Source organism: Coccinella septempunctata, chromosome 4 (genome assembly GCF_907165205.1).
Source record: "Coccinella septempunctata chromosome 4, icCocSept1.1, whole genome shotgun sequence".
In the NCBI taxonomy this organism is placed as follows: Eukaryota; Metazoa; Arthropoda; class Insecta; order Coleoptera; family Coccinellidae; genus Coccinella; species Coccinella septempunctata.
In genome coordinates this window covers 23,435,524-23,454,120 of record NC_058192.1, presented here as the reverse complement: position 1 = coordinate 23,454,120, position 18,597 = coordinate 23,435,524, and the positions used below count along the sequence as shown (strand labels likewise).

Genomic DNA, 18,597 nt, shown 5'->3' with positions numbered 1-18,597 from the left:
TGGAGTATTGAAATTGTAATGGACCATTGAATGATTATTGACACTACTGGACTCTATATCCTAAAAAAGAAACAAGAAAAAATGGGTTTCAATTATTGATTTTATGTTTCTGGATATATCATTTCATTACCTTGAAAAAAAAAAGAATGCACGAAATCAATATAATTCACACAAAGCATGAGTTTAAATCCCATTTTTTAATCAGAATGAACTTACATATCCTTATTAACCCCACTAGGGTACCTGTAATCAGATATCAATCATTCCATGGCTATTAGTTATTAGATAATCATAATTTGCGGAAATTGAAATGCAAGTTGATAATAGAGATGATAGTGAAGAAAGAAACAACTCATGTTCTGTCGAAAAAAACTAATTCAGAAGTCGATTCCTCACCCAAAAATCTTTTTCTTCAATTTCCATATTTACTTCATTTTTTGGTACTTTCTCCAGGCAGATAGCAGCTGAGGTAAGTGAATCTTAGAACTCTGCAAAACTATAGGGGAGAAATGAAAAATATCATTAGTATCTCCAATATACAGGTTAAAAATCAATAGTGGCGAAAAAATTTCATTAATGGTTACTCGTCAAAAAATAGTGTGAATCTTTCATATATTTTTTGAGTCTCAGATTCAGCCGACAGCCCCCTTAAAATGGCACCTGAAAAGCACCTTTTAAAAATTATACAAAACCCATAGTGTTTTTTGACAAGGGATCACCTTATACATTTTTTCGCCAATATTCATTTACACTCTGTATTTGAGAAAGAGCCTGGACAGAAGAGAGGCGACAGACTTTTCATTTATTCTTCGGATTTTTCTGAAGAAGAAACGGAAAATTTCTGGAGACTACATAATCTTCTGTTTATGCTGAATAGAAGTTTAGAATAAAATATGGTTATAATGAATTATTCTTCATACAAAACTAAAAAGCAGATTTAGTTGGAGAGCCAAAAAATTGTCTCATTTTGACAATATAACTGATTTTCAAATAGCAATATTCTTGGACTATAAAGATCTGGTGAAGGGTAATCTAGGGATAGAAAATATCTCACGAGAGGAAGAGAGAGGAAAGTTGAAGGCAAATCGCATTAGTTAAACAAAGAGAGAATTCTCGAACAATTTCCCCTGCTTGAACTTTTTAAGCCCAATTGAAAAGAAAGCCAGTCGAGGTGGCGACTTGATACTACTAATGTGAAGAGATTAGAAGAAAAATGGTGGAGGAGGAGGAAAAATATTTGTTCTCTTTATTTCGCACCTGGTTTTGTTCATACGATTTTTGTTCCACTCATTGATTTGCTACCAGTAGATACTTTTTGCCAATTCTGTATGTAACAGGCGCAAGGTATATTTACAATGTCTTCTTTCTGAATCTACAGGGTATATGTTAATGTTGAAGAATTTGGGGGGGTCCCCCAGCAATTTTTTTTTATTTTGGAAGGACTGTTGGATCGATACACTGCTATTTTCCCGATATTTTGTATTGTAATATCTTCAAATTCTAGCTATAGCTTCGACTTTTCATTTTTTCCATATCTCATTCCACTGCTGTCACATTCTCATTTCAAGGAATTCTTTAATGCAGTATCGTATTTCGTGCTTTATACCGCTGGCATAGGCTAAAATTCGAACAGCGACGAAGAAAAGTTGGAAGTTTTTGGGAAAAAAAAGAAAGTCTATTATATTATGAAATAGTAATTTTTCCATGGCCATGCAATGAACGAAGAATGGCAAAGACGTCTTTAAGTTTCAATTATGGTTTTGTTTTATCATGGCCATCTTATAATAAAAAAGCGAATTATATTATGGATGAAAAAATAATTCAGTGCGTCAGAGATTTTTTTTTGAAAAATGTGCATTTAAGTGAAAATATACGGTTTTTGAAATTGGTTTTACAATTAAACATCCTGTAAAATCTGAACGGCGCCTTTTAAGCTAATATTTAGTTTCTCGCGAAAATAGGATTATTTTTCAATTTTCAATCCATGGTTAACTTATGGAGGTTTACTTTCGCGACAGCCTGTATAAAAAAAATTATGAGAAATGTAAAATGAACTTGACAGCTATCTGAGAATTCAATCAGTACTTTTCGCAAACAATCTGTGAAGTGAGCAATTTTGAACTAGTTCCTTCAGAAATTCTGAAAAATTTCACCTGGTAGTTCTACCTACAAATATCATTATTCGGAGATGAAAAACCTGGGTGAATTTCAAATTATTTCTTCGATTACGAAAAATCGCCAAATGTGAGTAAGAAGTCGAGATGGTTAAACATCGTAACGAGTGAAGATTTAGAAGTTCCGAAATGTTTATAAGCAGTATTATGGTCGTTCAAGCGTCTACATAATGCTGTCCATTTTGTAGAAAGTTTGTTCAGACTTGATACTCCTAGTTCTTCACGGCATAATATGAAAATTAATATTCAACTTATTTAATAAGTAAGGGAGTTTTGACGTAATCAAATGGGTGCATTTTGAAGAGTTGAATAAAACATTCAACTCGAATATGGGTTCCGAAACTTGCATTCACATTAATTAGGATAAGTTTCAAACTAGAGCAAATTACGAAAGCAATTCTAGGGATAATGTGGTTAATTATTCGAGAAATCAAAAAGCCTCCCTGAAACAATAACATTCCTTTCTTCAGTACCTACACTTTTATCAATACAGAAAATGTTATGCTCTAAAGCCCGTTTGCAACAGCCGAGAATTCTCTGGAGAATTCTCTACAAAATTCTTGCAAGAAAAGGGCGGAGCCTATTTAGTACGCAACTGAACAGAGAATTCTACCGAAAGTGCGTATGTAACGGTACATAATTCACGGCGCATGAAATCTCGAGTAAATTTTCTAGAGAATTCTCGGCTGTTGCAAACGGGCTTTAGCGAGGATTCATATGTCCGAACTTTCATTCATCTTTGATTATTCAACTCAAGGTAGATACTCAAAAGGTACTATACCTACGCTTTAATCCTTATAGTTGTGGGGTTTTTTATTAATAGGAATTGTATTTGTTTCCCCCAAAATAATCCCTGACCATTTCTGGAGTATTATTATTTTTGTTTCCAAAAGTCTCTAGATAGATGATATCGATATTTTCGATTAATTATGTACAAAAGTGGACAATTCAGGGCGATTAGAAAAAAGAATCATCACTAGCGGCTCGTGGTCATTTAGATCGAGGAGGCTAAAGTTTTGATGACCAATGGATTCGAGTATCCTCAATCAATCGATTATATTTTTTCAATACATGTAAAAAACTTATAAATTTTCTAAACTTTTTTTCAAATAATTTCCCGAATATACTTGATCATCCAGCAAAAGACGGAGTTGAGAATTTTCGCCAGGAAGATTTATTTGACTGAAATTTCAGTCAATTTCATTTTCTCTAATATTAAGTTTCAGACCGCATAGCTCGATCGGTGATGACAACGAAATGAAATGCAAAACCCGCCAGATCTGCTTGCTGGAAACTCACTAGAGACAGTGCCACTGTCTCTAGGGCACTTTTTAGAAACAACACAAAAGCTAAGCTTTCGAACCATATTCGTTAATTTTAATAATTCCGTAGTCTCTTTGACAACGAATTTTGATGGTCGCTTATTATAGTGTATAATAGGAGCTGACTGAAATGTCGTAAGGCCTACGAGATAGGAGTAGAAAGAAGCGTTATTATTTTCGCGACAGAACATCAATACTGATCATATCACTTCTTTGTGGAAGGCTTATATATTATTTCATTTTCATTGAATCCTACTTGTTTTTCACATAAATATTTACTGTGATTTATAACCTATATCCTAAAATGAACAATCATGTATTTTGGAATCACTCTCTGTATATTTTACTGGCATTGTACATAATATATCATCTCGTTTTTATCTGAGGATGATTTGTTGAACTGAATGGGATTTATATAATGAAGCATTTCATATTATTTTCTGAGGGATAATTTTGAACTGAATGAAAATTTTTATGGAATTTGAATGAATCACTTGTCTTCTTGTGATACATAGGCTAAGTTTTCAAGCTATTTTATATATAATATAATATAAAGAGGATAGTCTCAAAGGCATCCTAAATGGGGAAAAAATGCTTTCTAATAGTTAAGTCAATAAATTACACATACATAAAATGTAAATATTCTCAATGCATAAAATAGTTTTATGTCAATAATAATTATTATGATGGCATCCCAGAAGAATGAACTCTTGTACCTATATTTATTATGCAAATTGAACTGAATTTGTAAAAGAACTATGTATATTAATGCAATCCTTTAATGTGAATTCCTGATTGATATAAATATTTGCTAATCAAAAGAGAAGATAAAATTAATTTTTTAAATCTGAATTTCAGCATACAGATCACGTCAATGTTCATGAATAAAAAACATATGGATTGGCATGTTTGTTTGTACAACAGATTCAATTCTAATTTTCAATTATTGTGAATAATATTTACTTACGAATTCCGACCAGGCGTACCTATTTCATTAGTGTAAATATTTTTAAGGAAGATTCATTTTGGTAAATCAATAAATCGTTGTTAGATAATTTCTTCGTTTAATTTGCTTAGCCTTTCCGCTTTGCACATTCATTGCAGTATGCGTCCAAAATGATTCGATAAATAATCAGAGTAAACAAACTTTTTGGATTGGTGTCTATCTAAAAGATTTCGTCGGTAAGTATTAAATATTTTCATTGGCGCCCGCAGGGGTAGGGCATGGAGGGCCACGACGCCCCCTGAGGTTTTGATCCCTTTGTTCTTTTTCATGACACACAAAAGGGAAGGTAGGTATTCGATTCGCTACATTTTTATGAGATGAAAGATGACGAATTCATTCAAATTTATTTAAAAAAAACCGTTTTTTTTTCTTGTTGGAAACGATGTTTCTATATAGAAAAATTTATGTTTTATTTTATGGTTGGGTTGATGTTCCAATGGAACAAATGAGCATTATAAAGTTGAAAATTCGAAATTTCGCTAACCAATTTTTTTTTAATTTCAGTTGGAAAATTTGAATTTTTTTATTATGACTGGTGAAAAATTCAAATTATTGCTCATTTAACACATGAGAGTCAAAATTTTCAGTAGTTTTCATCTGAATCGCTACACAAAAAATTTCGAAAAAATATATTTTGCGTTGTCCGAATCGGACAATCGTTTCATTCTGGGTGGCGCTCTGTGTAACTGTATAGTACTCAGTAGCGCGCTGTGTTACTGGATAGTACTCAGTAGCGCTTGCCAGTATTGAATAAGGGTTCATCAATTCTAAGATGTCTAAAACACTGGTGTGTGCACTTGTCACTTTTTGCATGCATCAACATTTCAGAAAATCGGGGATATGGGATCAGTTTCGTGGCGGCGCCACCATGTCATTTGCTTAGGTCTATCCTTGTTCTGCCAAAGGAAGTCCAATCATACTCTCTCGTTTTATTTTGTTTTGCGTTGATATCGAACATCGATCAACGAATTCAAAATATGAACTGACCCATTTTGTCAGCTGTTAAGGAATATTTGTCACTTACAGTTTAATTTTCGTTGCAAAAATAAATCTGTCAATATTTCAACACTATCGAATGAGGGTTCGAAGGAGTATTTACTATTCTTCTTCAAGATAATTTCCGTTTCACAAATTGAATTCATGAGGGGGGTAATTCAATATGATTTTAATGAAACACAGTTGATTGGTCAAATGTCCAATGTATTCAGTTGACGGAAAGGGAATTTTCACTATATCTACTCAGGAAGAATATTTGAAGTAACAGACTCGAATAGATTTATGTATTTCTGATTCTCAATACATGATCACAATCCACATTACGTATTTCCAATACAGTTTCTTTGAAATATTGCTGAAGCTGCCATAAAACTTAGCTATATCCGTCCCGAATGTTCGTTCATCTGATTTGGTTCTGCCTCAAATTCCAACAACACCGAATTTTTAGCTGTAGTTCTTGATTGTCCATACAGAAAACTGAACTTACTGAACGACATGTTGAATAAATGAATGTTCTACACCCCTTTATCGAAACTAATACATTTTCACACACACACAATAATCGCTTATAAATACAATATATTCGTGAGTCGTAGGAAAGTATTCAGATTATTTTCAAATCAAAAATTATACTCTATAATCTTTGTTTCCAAATATCAATTGACAATGCTCTGTCAAATTCTAAACAGCGCTACCTACAGTGGGAAAAAGGAAACTGATCCCATATCCCCATGAAATTAAAAACAAAATCGAATCAGTGAATACACCAGAGTTTTAGACATCTTAATCAATTCCAAACGTTCTCCATCAGAGAAAGAGCTATGTTGCTCTGACGAGGTCAAATGAGACCGAAACCATGGTCAGCATCTGCTTCTATTCGGTGGAGCGTTACTCCATTCAGGGCTCTGAGGATGTCAAATTGGCTATTTCAATTCAGATCGTAACACTTGTAGATGTTCATATTAGTGGGTGGTACGCGTTTGAATTTATTCTTATTATTGTATTCATTGCTTCACTGTTTAGGCCTGATCCTTTTTCGTATTTCCGGTATAGTTTAGCCGGACATCGTAAAAATCATTTTCCACTGCTAAGAATATCTACCCCGGAACTATTACCGAAGTCTCTGCATTTCTATTAATTCACTTCTAATTTTTTCCAAATTTTCTGAAAAACCACATAAGTACCTACTACCTACATAGCATTTTCTATTGGTAGGTACCTAAATAGTGCAGTGCGAGTGAATATTTCGATGTCCTACAATCATCCCGGAGGATTTTGAGCTAGTTCTCCTCTATACAATCTGACAGTATCCACTAGCCAAAAAAATTAAAATTGACCATAAAGGTCAAAAAATAAGTTTTCCTGAATTATCTCCTCCCCTGGGCTTCAAATCGTTTTTGCATGCATTATAAAAGTTGTAGAGCATAATCTTTTCTACAAATTTCGTCTGAAGCAATTGTTTCTACGTTTTTGAGATATATGGTGATGAATGTACTTTAGACTGAGATTCTACATTGACCTTGCCCTTTCGTATGTATGGCTCCTCGTCCTCCATCACCCTCTAGCTCGAAAACGGTTTAGAGTATGTAGAATTGCTTCAGAAAAAAGTTGTATAGAATTTTATCATCTACAACTTTCATATGAATACAAAAACGATTAGAAGTACAGGAAGGGTGATATTTAAAAAAAATGCATTTTTATCATCTTCAAATTGTCAGATTAAGAAAACCCCCCTGATTAATGTGAGATTAACCATCTGTATGAAAATCTGACACTCTCGAGTATGTACAAAGTCGGCAAAATTCGATATGAACCATGAACCATTATGTAATCATAAGTGCTAGGGGAAATGGATAGCACGATTTGACCTCGATATTCTAAAGATAGGTAATGGTATCTTCTTTTGTTTTCAAATTATTAATAAAAACTAATTTTTCGGTTCTTTGAATTGGTGCCTACATTGAAATTCCATTGATATCGAAAAACAAATATGCTAATTTCCACACACACTTTTTCATGAAGAATATACAGTGGGGTAGTCAAAGATTGTTTTTAGTCCGCCACTTCTGTAATATAGTGGTAAATTCAATTTTGTTTTAAATATTTATAAACCCTGTGTTATTTTTACATATTCAAGTCCAAAATTTTTGATTCCGAAGGTATAATATAAGTCGTGTCTAGTTCTTCCAATAAAAAAATTTAAAAACTAGTTAGGTCAAGTTGGCAGATTATTTGAATTTATAATATGATAATGAAAATCACGTTAATTCCAGATATTCTGAAAAATGCTGGGAAAATGAGGAAATTCCATAACTACTTCATATTAACCTATACTAGTACTGGCTTGTGAAGATGTTTGAAAAGGCTGTGGTACTAGTATTCAGATTATCTACGAACTCAGGTAGTATACCGAACACTGTAATCTCTACTCAGTAATCTGTGATACTGAATTATATATCTCAAACCATGCTACTAGCTATAAGATCAGCGCCAACTTGCTTTACAGAGCAATCAACTTACGCAACCCCTGTGCCCCTGAGACACCTGCAGGTATCACGATCGACCAAAACATAAATAAAATAAAAAACATATATCTTTTCTTAATTAAATTATTCCAGAACTTCTGCAGAAAATTTAAAAAAATATATGAAAGAACGCTTAGAATAGGAAGCAATTAATTAGTTTTTTACAACATGAAAACTGTTGGTATACTTTATAGTGAAATTAAAGACCCGATTAATAAAGAGCATAGATAAGGTGTGATGTATGGGTACCTTGTTTAAATTAATTGTAAAAAAACATATGTAGGTCAGACTAGACAATATTTGCAGAATACAATAACACAACAAATATATATGATATCAGACTATCAGAGATGTTATAAATAGTGAGAAGACAGCTTTGTGCTCCCAATTTTTTTAAAGAGGAACACAGTTCTGATTTTTCAAATGTAAAAATCTTGGACAATAAATAGCATATCAAGAGACGCGAGAAGCTTATTCCATCGAATTGTTAGGTTGTTAGGAATATATGATATGAACGGCCAATGGAAAAATGTTTAAACATTTATAACTGTAACATTTTTAACCTGACCGGGTGCTAAAAGCAAAAAGAGCTTACAGCACGCGGTGTTCCCAAGCGGTCACCCATCCAAGTACTAACCGCGCCCGACGCTGCTTGGCTTCAGTGATCTGACGAGAACTGGCATTGTCAGCGTGGTATGGCCGTAAACGATGTAATATGTGTGTATTTTGTATGTGAAGGATTATTGCAATCTGTGAAGATTATAAAGGAAGGCTTATAAAAAAATAACTACAGGAAGATGAGCTGGTTTCGTATAATATTGCGTATATATCGGCTTTCGCCGATATCCTCATATGGGGATGCCAATCACGCAAATTGCGTCCAATACTCGAACGGAATTTGATTGTACAAAAATTGTGGTTGTTCCTGAAATTGATCTCAACCACCTCGCGCATGCAGTTTTTTTTTAATTTAATATAACTCTTAGCACTACAACATGTCATAAACCTTCAGAGTGTTTTCTACATAGGTCTTCCTAAAATCTGCTAAACAAACAATTACAATGGATGATGAAAACAATTCCAAAATTTGTGAATTAAATATTTTGTAGGTTTTCTGAATTTATTTTACCCTTTCCTCACCTGTATGTGTTCAATTGACATTAGTGCGCTCATATGGGTTGGTCAAATTTTCAATACCCCTCGATGAAGATGCATTTATCATATGCCGACATCTCCTGATATACCCTTATAACATTATGATATGCTTAATGAAATCAGATCACTTTTGTAACTCTTCTTTGTTCTCTTATTGGATTATTAACCGTTCAAATAACCCCAAAGTCCATTTATCCGATAGAATGTTCTGAATAGTATTCTTCGTGAGCGGAATACCGAATACCATTTCTTGTACCCAACGAGACAGAGAGCAATTTATCTTATTGTGTAAACCCAGAATGTTACCAATCCGAAACGAAATTAGAGGACAACAAGCTAACTCATAGGTTTAACTGTATTAATTAATCATAAACTGCACTCCAACTAAATTTCGAACAGGGGAAAGCTGCTAGAAATGAGAATAGTAAACTCACTTGTATTTCAGGAATTCTGCTGAAATTAGCGTGTTTTGCCACCAACTGCTAATGAAATAATTTTGTTACAATAGAATTTCACAGATTATACAAAGGTGAATAATTCATATAATTTTTTCATTCGACACCTTCGAATGTTAACAGTTCTGGATTATTGAATTTTTCTTGGCGTGTGTATTTGACTGGAGTTCATGGATATGAGGTACAGTATTAAAATCCAAAGTCATTAGTTAATGACTGGAATGGTAGTTTTTTTTGAGTGTTTTTGGTATCCTAAAATGTAATGATAAGGGACTGAAAGAAACAACCCCCTAATATTTTGCATCAGATATTTTTAATGCGCCTATATTTTCCTATTTAAAAAATGGATTTACAAAGACAGGCTCAATCTGCAACTTTTTTATGTCCTGACTTTTCGTCACAAAGTTGTTAGTTTGATCACAAAAAAATAAAATACTGCTCAGACTCTTTTTCCATGAATTCGCAGAGGTTATCATTTATTTAAAAAAATCAAGAAAGCTGCTGTCAAATGAAATCATATGACAAATAGTTTTATTGTCCTGATTTTCTTCTGAGTGGATCAAATAAAAACAATTATTTTACCTAATTTTAAAGGGCTGTAACTTGGAGGGAGAAGAGTGTTGAACAAAAAGTTATGTGAAAGACCCCCTTGATGTTTGCTGAAAAATCAGCCTTTGAAATCTTTCGCATCAATTCAAAAATACCCTGTATAAATATTTCCAAAGCCTAAGTCAAATTTAACTGGAATACTTTGTAGTAAAAATGATCTACAGTAGTGGCGTGAAAAAAATATATAAATAAAAAGAAAACTTGATTATATTTCAACATTTCAGTATCAAAAAATGCTATAACTGAGATCAGTTTAATTTTTAGGAATTCGGAAGCCTTTAAGCACCTTCTGATCAGGGCCGCCGTCAGGAAGGCAAACCGGGCACCCTGCCGGGGCGGCACATTCTGGGGGCGGCAAATCAGTTGATACCAATTTTTTCACACGCCAAACAATTCACATATGGGCTTCTCAAAGTACCGAATAAAAATGCATTTCAACCAGAAAGAAGGGGAATACCGCCAGATGAAAAACGATCAAAGATGCCGCATTCTACTCATAAATAACTATCAAAGTCAGCCTGTAAATATCTCCACCGTAGCGGCCACTCACTGTCCCTTTTTTTGCTCTCTTGCCAGTCGGTCTCTTTGATAAGCGTTACAGACTGTATAGTTTTTGGGACGGCTTCCAAGATAATTCAGAAATAATTTTTATATTCTGTTTGCCAATCCGAATTGGAAATGTTAATTTCTGGGAGGAATTTAAAATACTCGAGAAGCAAGAGTACCTATCAATCCTTTACAATAGTATATCGTGTTTATACGAATTGAGTTGAGACTGTTGTAGATTTTCATATATCTCTTTATCTGTGTAGTTTAGAAATTCAAATCGAATCATATTGAAGATCAGTTCTATATCTGTATTTTTCAAATGTTTCACTGTATATATTTTACTGCATGATACAGGCGCCGGCGTAATTAGTAGATATATAACCCACTCTTTTGTATTCTTTTTTTCTTATCTTTTTTTAGATTCAGCATTTACTAAGGCACTTGAACATGCTGTACGTTATTCCATAAAGAATGATGTACTTAAACTCAATATAGTCCCAGCAAGGTGGCAAAATATCATTTTGCGGGGGCGGCGAAATTTTATTTTGCCGGGGCGGCCCAGCTTCTGATAGTGTTAATTTTGCTCCAGCAAATGGTACTGCAGATATCAGATATGAGATGATTTATCAGTTCAATAATTCTTCAATCATTTTCTAGGTCTCGATTGTTTTTAATGTTATTATTGAACGACCTCAAAGGAGTACTGAATATCAACACGTTATATTCCAAACGTCCGAAAATAATTATGACCAAATACAGAACAAATAGGTAAATTCCATTGAGGGGCAATTTTTCTAAACGGTGATCAACTCCGATTAACTTAAACTTAAAGATTGAAATTCAGACAAACTGTTTCTAACATTGACATCTGCTTTGTCTATGTGAAGTGAAGTAAAAAGGATAAAGAAACCACAAAACACAGAGACACTCCATTTGAACTAAAGTTGAGATGCGTCATCGACATCGTTTTATATCCTTGCTGAAATTTGCCCCAAATCGACCAACTCCAGTTTGGATCATGCAAAGCGGCCACATATAAGTGACCTGTGAATCATATGATGAACAGAATTTTGGACCAAATCATTGAAGTTTAAAGCTATTGTAGGAACACGTCATAACTCAATGCTTTATCTCCATTACAGGATGTGAATCTGCAAACAACTGATTATATCCCTGATAAACAGTCTTCGATGGCCTGGGTGCGAGGCTGAGATTCACCTTGCCAAATGTATTCAATTAATGGCAAATCCCGTTATTTATAACTTCCTAAATGAGGGTTGCTGAGGGCGAACGAATCGCAACCTTGGGTTAACCCACCTTTTGACGTTAGCAAATTGAATTAGCTTTGCCTGGATGAAGGCCCCATGGGAAAAGTTCACTGGATCCACATGAAATGATCATAATTTTGAATGGAGTTGATATTCAAAGAACCCCTGCATCTCTTATATTTGTGAAATATACAGTGTTATTATGTAAAAAAAAAATGCACGGACAGGTCACCTTTTATTTTGAACTAGCTAACCTGGCAGACATGATCCTGCAATAGTGGGGGAATATTTAGTAGTTGGAATTATATGAGGGGTAAAAAAAATTCGGTAAGAATAGTAAAAAAAGATTTAATTTTCAATTTTTCATTGAAAAATTAATTAAGTATTAAAGTCGAAAAAAACACTTTTTTTCTTCACCATCCGAATCGGCTCGGTTCAAAAGATATAGGCTGTTGAAAAACCATTATAAAAGGTTATTATTAGTTCTATCTCACAAACGGTTTAATCGAATGAAATCAATTTCGGAATATAGTTTGTCATTTATTTGATAAATTATATTCGAACACAAGATATCACCCACGTCTTCCATTGCTTACCAAAAAATACTACAAATTCAGAGAACCCAACTATTGACACTAAGTTGGACTCTATCTTATGAATATTTGAACGTTTTGTAAAATAAAAGTTCATCATATAGTTCACGTCAATTTGGACATGGGAAAAATTGCTGCAAAATTGATCCCCAAATGTTTGAATGTTGACCAAAAGCGTGCAAAGGTAGAAGCATCGCGTTCGATCTGTGCTCGATTTGAAAACGATGTAGACTTCTTAAACCGAATTGTTACTATGGATGAAAGGATGAAACTAGGGTACATTTCTACGATCCAGAAACAAAGCAACAATTTATAGAATGACGACACTCTGGTTCTCCAAGACCTAAGAAGTTTCGTGTCCAAAAATCTGCTGGAAAAGTTCTTGCTTCAGTTTTTTTGGGATTGCCATGGAGTAATCATGATTGATTTTTTGGATAAGGGTAGAATAATAACCGGAGATTACTATTCGACATCACTGACCACTCTACGGGAAAAAATTGAAGAGAGAAGACGCGGAAAGCTATCCAAAGGTGTTTTGTTTTTGCAGGACAACGCCCCTGCTCACAAATCTCTTGTTGCCGTGCAAAAAATTCGTGATTGAGGGTTTGAATTACTAGAACACCTCCCTTATTCACCAGATTTGGCTCCATCCGACTATCATCTCTTTCCTCAACTGAAAAAAGTTTAAAAGGTCGTAAATTTTCTTCCAACGAGAAGGTAATAAAAGCTGTGGAGGTCTGGTTTGCAGAGCCAGAAGAAACATTTTTATTGAAAGGATGAAAGGTCTAGAGACGTTGCAGGTTCGCTGTGATAAATGTGTCCAATTAAGAGGAGAATAGGTTGAGTAATAAAATATTTTGACATTGGAAATTTTGTTTGGTTCTATAGTAGGCTAAGAATTTTTCAATATATCCTCGTATATAACTGACCACACTCATTAGATTATTGCTCAAATACGACGTTGACCACTCTGTATCCTATATCTCGTTTATGCGTCGAAAATGGGGTAAATGACAAGACAAACATGATTCTTCCGGTATCACCTACCGACCTTATAATGTTTGTCCAGTTTATGATGAAACATCCTGTCTATAGATGCCAATTTCCAATAATAATTGGCAGCTATGAAAAACAAATCCGAATTAAATTGATTCGAGAAAACTCGCTGATAAGGAGATTGAGTCAGTCACAACAACATCGAAAAATTAACGATTATTCGAGGATGAATGGAATAATCAAGGAATGGCAGAATTGAACTCCAGGAATGTAATCAAAGTAGGCAGTGTTTTCATCGATGAAGAGTCGCAGTTTCCCCAATGTTAGACTTGACCTGTCGAACAGATTGGTTTCCATTGGATTCATTCTCAACATATTTCACTTTATTCGCCGTTCTGAAACGTGCCGCGCTCACAGTTTCCTGTTCTGAATGAAACGTTTTAATTAAATTTGTGAGCGATTTTCGCCTTCTGGGCCTAAAAAATAGCAAAAGGCATACCTTTAATTTCTTTGATGTGCATCTACAAGTTCTACAAATTACACGCTTTTCTAGGTGGGCTTCTAACTAATCAGATATAAAAGCTTGAATGTGATATTGCTGTCCCGAAGTAAAAGGTTTCTACAGAAATTTCATTAGAGGCATCCCTTAAATGAATACTGAAGTTCTCTTTTTGGAGATCGAATTATGAAGGAATGCAGGACAAAGTCCTGATTCTGAAACATCAGTTAGGTTGAATCATTAAAATGATTTCATTAGGAACCATACTGAAAAGATTAGTTGAATACTTTTGAACAGAGATATCGAAAAAATATTTCAAATATATCTTTTGAGATCAAAAGAATGAAAGAGGAACAGTTTTTCCAACTTTCATCATTGATTGAAGTATTAAGAATATATTAAACCATAGATAGTATTTAAAAAATTTACGTTTTCAATGAAAGAGTTCTTAGTTCTATTTCCAAAATAAGCAAGACATTCTGAACTCGTCTATTATGGCCAGAGAATTCTGAAAGAATTTTCTTTTAGAGTTCACTGATCATGACACATAAATTAAATTGATTCATGTGTCACAATTCTCAGCATGCTCAGTGGAAAATTCATTCATTCATTTTCGACCGAGTATATGTGTCGTCCGTTCACAAACGGTTCGGAACTGATGCTAAAACAAACCTATTAATTTTATTTGTTTCTCATTTGTAAACGTCAGTTTCCAAAATCACAATATTAATCAAGAAAGTTTATTTTATCAAGTCACTAACTTGTAAAACTGACAGTTAACTTGCAAAATTTTACAAGTTAGTAGTATTATTCACATTAGAAAATTTGTTTTATCGTCATATATGTTGAAAATCATGGTACAATTGTTATTTCCAGTAACACAGATTTTTGATGATGAAAGAGACTCAGAAACTGCTGAACTCGAGGACTGCAGAACATTTGTACTCTCCTTACTACCAAATAATTTGCTAGACATTTCGATTTTTTTGTTGACCGAATCATCGACATAACTCATCGCAATTTCGGTGCTCTTCCACCCTCCTGCACGCTTTAGTGCTAAAATATCTCCACCCGAATCCGCAACCATAGTGGCTCCAGTTCTGCGAAAAGAGTGGCCGGTGTATAACTCTGGGTCTTTTAAACCTAAATATTTCGCTATTTGCTTTGGGACACCACCAATAGTGTGCTGGCCAGCTCTTTGGGTTTAGGTGGTACACAAAACGTACCACCAATTTGGACCTTCTTCCGCGGCGGTGGTACGATTAGTGTACCACCCATTTCAAACCCACTGAACAGAAATCTACATCGATATTGACTGTTGCCGTGAGTTGCAGAGACATTTGTGCGGCAAAAGCTTATAGAATCAACACTCGGGTGAAAGATTTACAGCGATTTACTTCACCATTACTACATATTATGCTGGTTCTCTTGTCTCTACAAGTTTTTCTGTTTCTTGTGGTGTCTAAGTGATAAAAATTTTGTTTTGAAGCGGTTATTTTGAAAATTGTGTTGTGCCTATACCTTCTGGTGAGTAAAACTGTTGAAATAATCATTGAAATATTTTCGTCGGTTACAGGAAAAGAGAAAATATGGTGGTACGTTTTTTGTACCACCTCTCCTATTGCATTTTTTTGAAAAAAATATTTTTACAGAAAAATGTTGAATAAACCTACAGACCCTCTACCGTTTCGTTTGGTTGGAATGACACTGGCTGAATTAGAGGCAGAGGTTGAAAATATAGATTATTTTGAGTCTGTACCGTCTGATTCCGAATCTGAGATGGAGAATGCAGCGGAGGTCGAAGAGGATGAAGTTGGTGAGATGAATGAAAGTCAAGATATGGAAGATATACCTGTGTACGAAACTGACGAAGAACTATCTGAAAGTGATTTACCTCTTTCAACTCTGAGAGATAGGATTATATCCAACGCGCCTCGAGTTCCGCCTATCCAAAACATAGCCACTGACTACATTGCGCCAACATGGTCACAATCCAATTCAAAACCTTCACCTCCTCCAAACTTCACACATTTTTCTGGTGTTCCCGATTTTATAATGAGTAAAAAAGATACTTTGACGCCATACTCAATATTCCGGGAATTTGTTAGTGACGAATTCCTAGACCATCTGGTATTCCAGACAAATCTTTATGCGGAACAGATCAAAGTTGCCACAGGAAAACCTTATGTTCCAACTAACTCTGAAGAAATGCGGACGTTTTTGGCTATAAACCTTCTTATGGTTATCAAAGCATAAATCATGTTTTCAGACATATCACCGGTCGAAAAATTTAAATATAAAGTGAGTTGAACAATGAGTCATTAACACATAAGTGTATCGGTGGTACGTATAATGTACCACCCTGTTAAGGCAAAAATATGAAAAAATATTTGATGATACTTTTTTTAATGTGTTATTTATTCATTTTGAACGAGCTTATGTTAAATTATTTGAAAATTGGGATTAAATTTTTTTTTGCTCCACTTGGGTTTTATTTCTGATGCCATCTCCGCACCTCAAAGTGGAAATGCACTTTCCATGTCGGTATAAAAAAATCTTAGGCCTTCTGTCCAGGAGGCCGAAGATTTACATATTTTCTGTATAACATGCAGGGCTTGAAGCTGGTTATGGTGAATCTTCTTGTTGAAATTTTTTGGGTTAATTTTTTGTTTGTCGCAATGTCACAATAACGTATTTTCCCATATCTTCTACATCATTCATGTTTAAGGAGAGAATTTCGTCACATCGACAACATCCAAAAATCCCAAATATTGTTACAATTTTCGCCAGCAACCATTGGTCATCAGGAGCATGTAAAAGAAATTGTTCAGCCTTTTCTTTACTTAATACCTTGGCCTTTTTCGGCGTATAACGCTCATTTTTTCGTTTCAGAAACGCTATTACCTTTTGAAATCTGTAAATGGCAACTAAACGTCATATTTTTCAATAAATTTTTTAAGGAAAACAAACCTGCGAACAGGGGCATTTTCTTTCATTTCCAAGCAGCTTTTCAGCATAGACCATTTTGCCCATGGTATTAGGGCTGAATCTAGCTGATAGTTGATTCAAGTAAACCAACAAAACATCTTCAGTTACCCCAATCACACTATTTTTGTTTTGCCACTTTTTGAAGTCGTCGTATTCTCGCTCGTACCTTGAAGCTGATTTTGCAGGTAATAAACTTGAAGCTACACTGCTGGCCTCCTCAATAATTTCTTTTGGTACATTCATTTTCGCTTTCGCCAAAACAAATGTAAAGAAAAATAAACAGACATGTTCATGGCAACGATTCCATAGCTTACGACATTTGCGACAAATTATTGAGATTTTTTTGGAATTTATCTCACCTTTTTACAAATGGGAAACAAATAAAATATAAAACAATACACGCAAGGTAACGGGTTTTACTGGCTCAAGGAGGTAACTAACTCGCCTGCGGCTCGTCAGTTATATCCTCCATTGGCCAGTAAAAACCCTCTTACCTTGCTAGTAATGTTATATACTATATTGCTATAACTTATTGTCTAGCTGGAGACCAAAGACTGAATTACCACTTAGAATCTCGCAAAAGGGTGTATTCGTTTATGGATTTCTGGAAACAAATTCAAAGACATCGCTATAGAAACATGCACACAATCACGGTATGGAGCTAACATGTAGATGTTTCGAACTAAGGAAATCGTTCTTCATTTCAATGCAGCTTTTCATCGATTCATTCAAATATCCATTTATATTCAGACCGTTTCCTGGCATAGCAATAACTCTTCAGAATTTATCCATATTTTCACTTTAGCTAACACCCGCATTTCATAATGGAAGTATTTCACTGATACAGCGTGAGTTCCCAGGAATGAAGACTGACATCACTAACCCGAAAAGCCGCTTATCTCTTTCACGCTCGTTGAATAAGAGAAGTATGTGCTGATGATCTTCATATGACAAACTTTAATAGACTGAGGGGAGAGTTCAGTGTTGAATAAGTATGAGGGTGTCCTTTCTTCTACTTATTAATAAATTTTGTTGTTCATGACAAACAATAAAGATTCACAAGGAAGCAGGCTGATCCACTAATCAAGTCTTATCTGTTTAGGGTTCGTGTCAATTGAAAATACTGACTGAAAATGTGCAAATGTATATACGTGCGTCCAAAAACTTAATCTTCAAGTAGGGTATTGAGTTTTGGGGGTTCTGTGCCAAATAGTAAATAGTGAAAATATATAAAAGAACCATAGTCATAGAAAATGAATGGGCATTCCCTAATCAGCTGTACAGTAAATATGGCAGAAAAATATGAAGGAGATGTGCGGTCAGTAGACGTCTTTTTCTAGAATTTTGATTGGTGCACACTCACGTCTATGTCCACAGAGACTGGCAGTTTCGTTACTATATCTCCATTTAATTTTATAAAAGCACTTGGTTGACCATGGAAATTCAACACATTCCACACTGT

General features: G+C 34.5%; 1 non-coding gene across 1 annotated transcript; it reads right to left on the bottom strand.

Annotated features, from left to right (window-relative positions):
• Positions 1–8,611: 8,611 nt before the first annotated feature.
• Positions 8,612–8,730, bottom strand: LOC123312633. The gene has a single exon (XR_006537670.1). It is a non-coding gene; the product is annotated as a 5S ribosomal RNA (ribosomal RNA).
• Between the last annotated feature and the right edge of the window lie 9,867 nt (positions 8,731–18,597).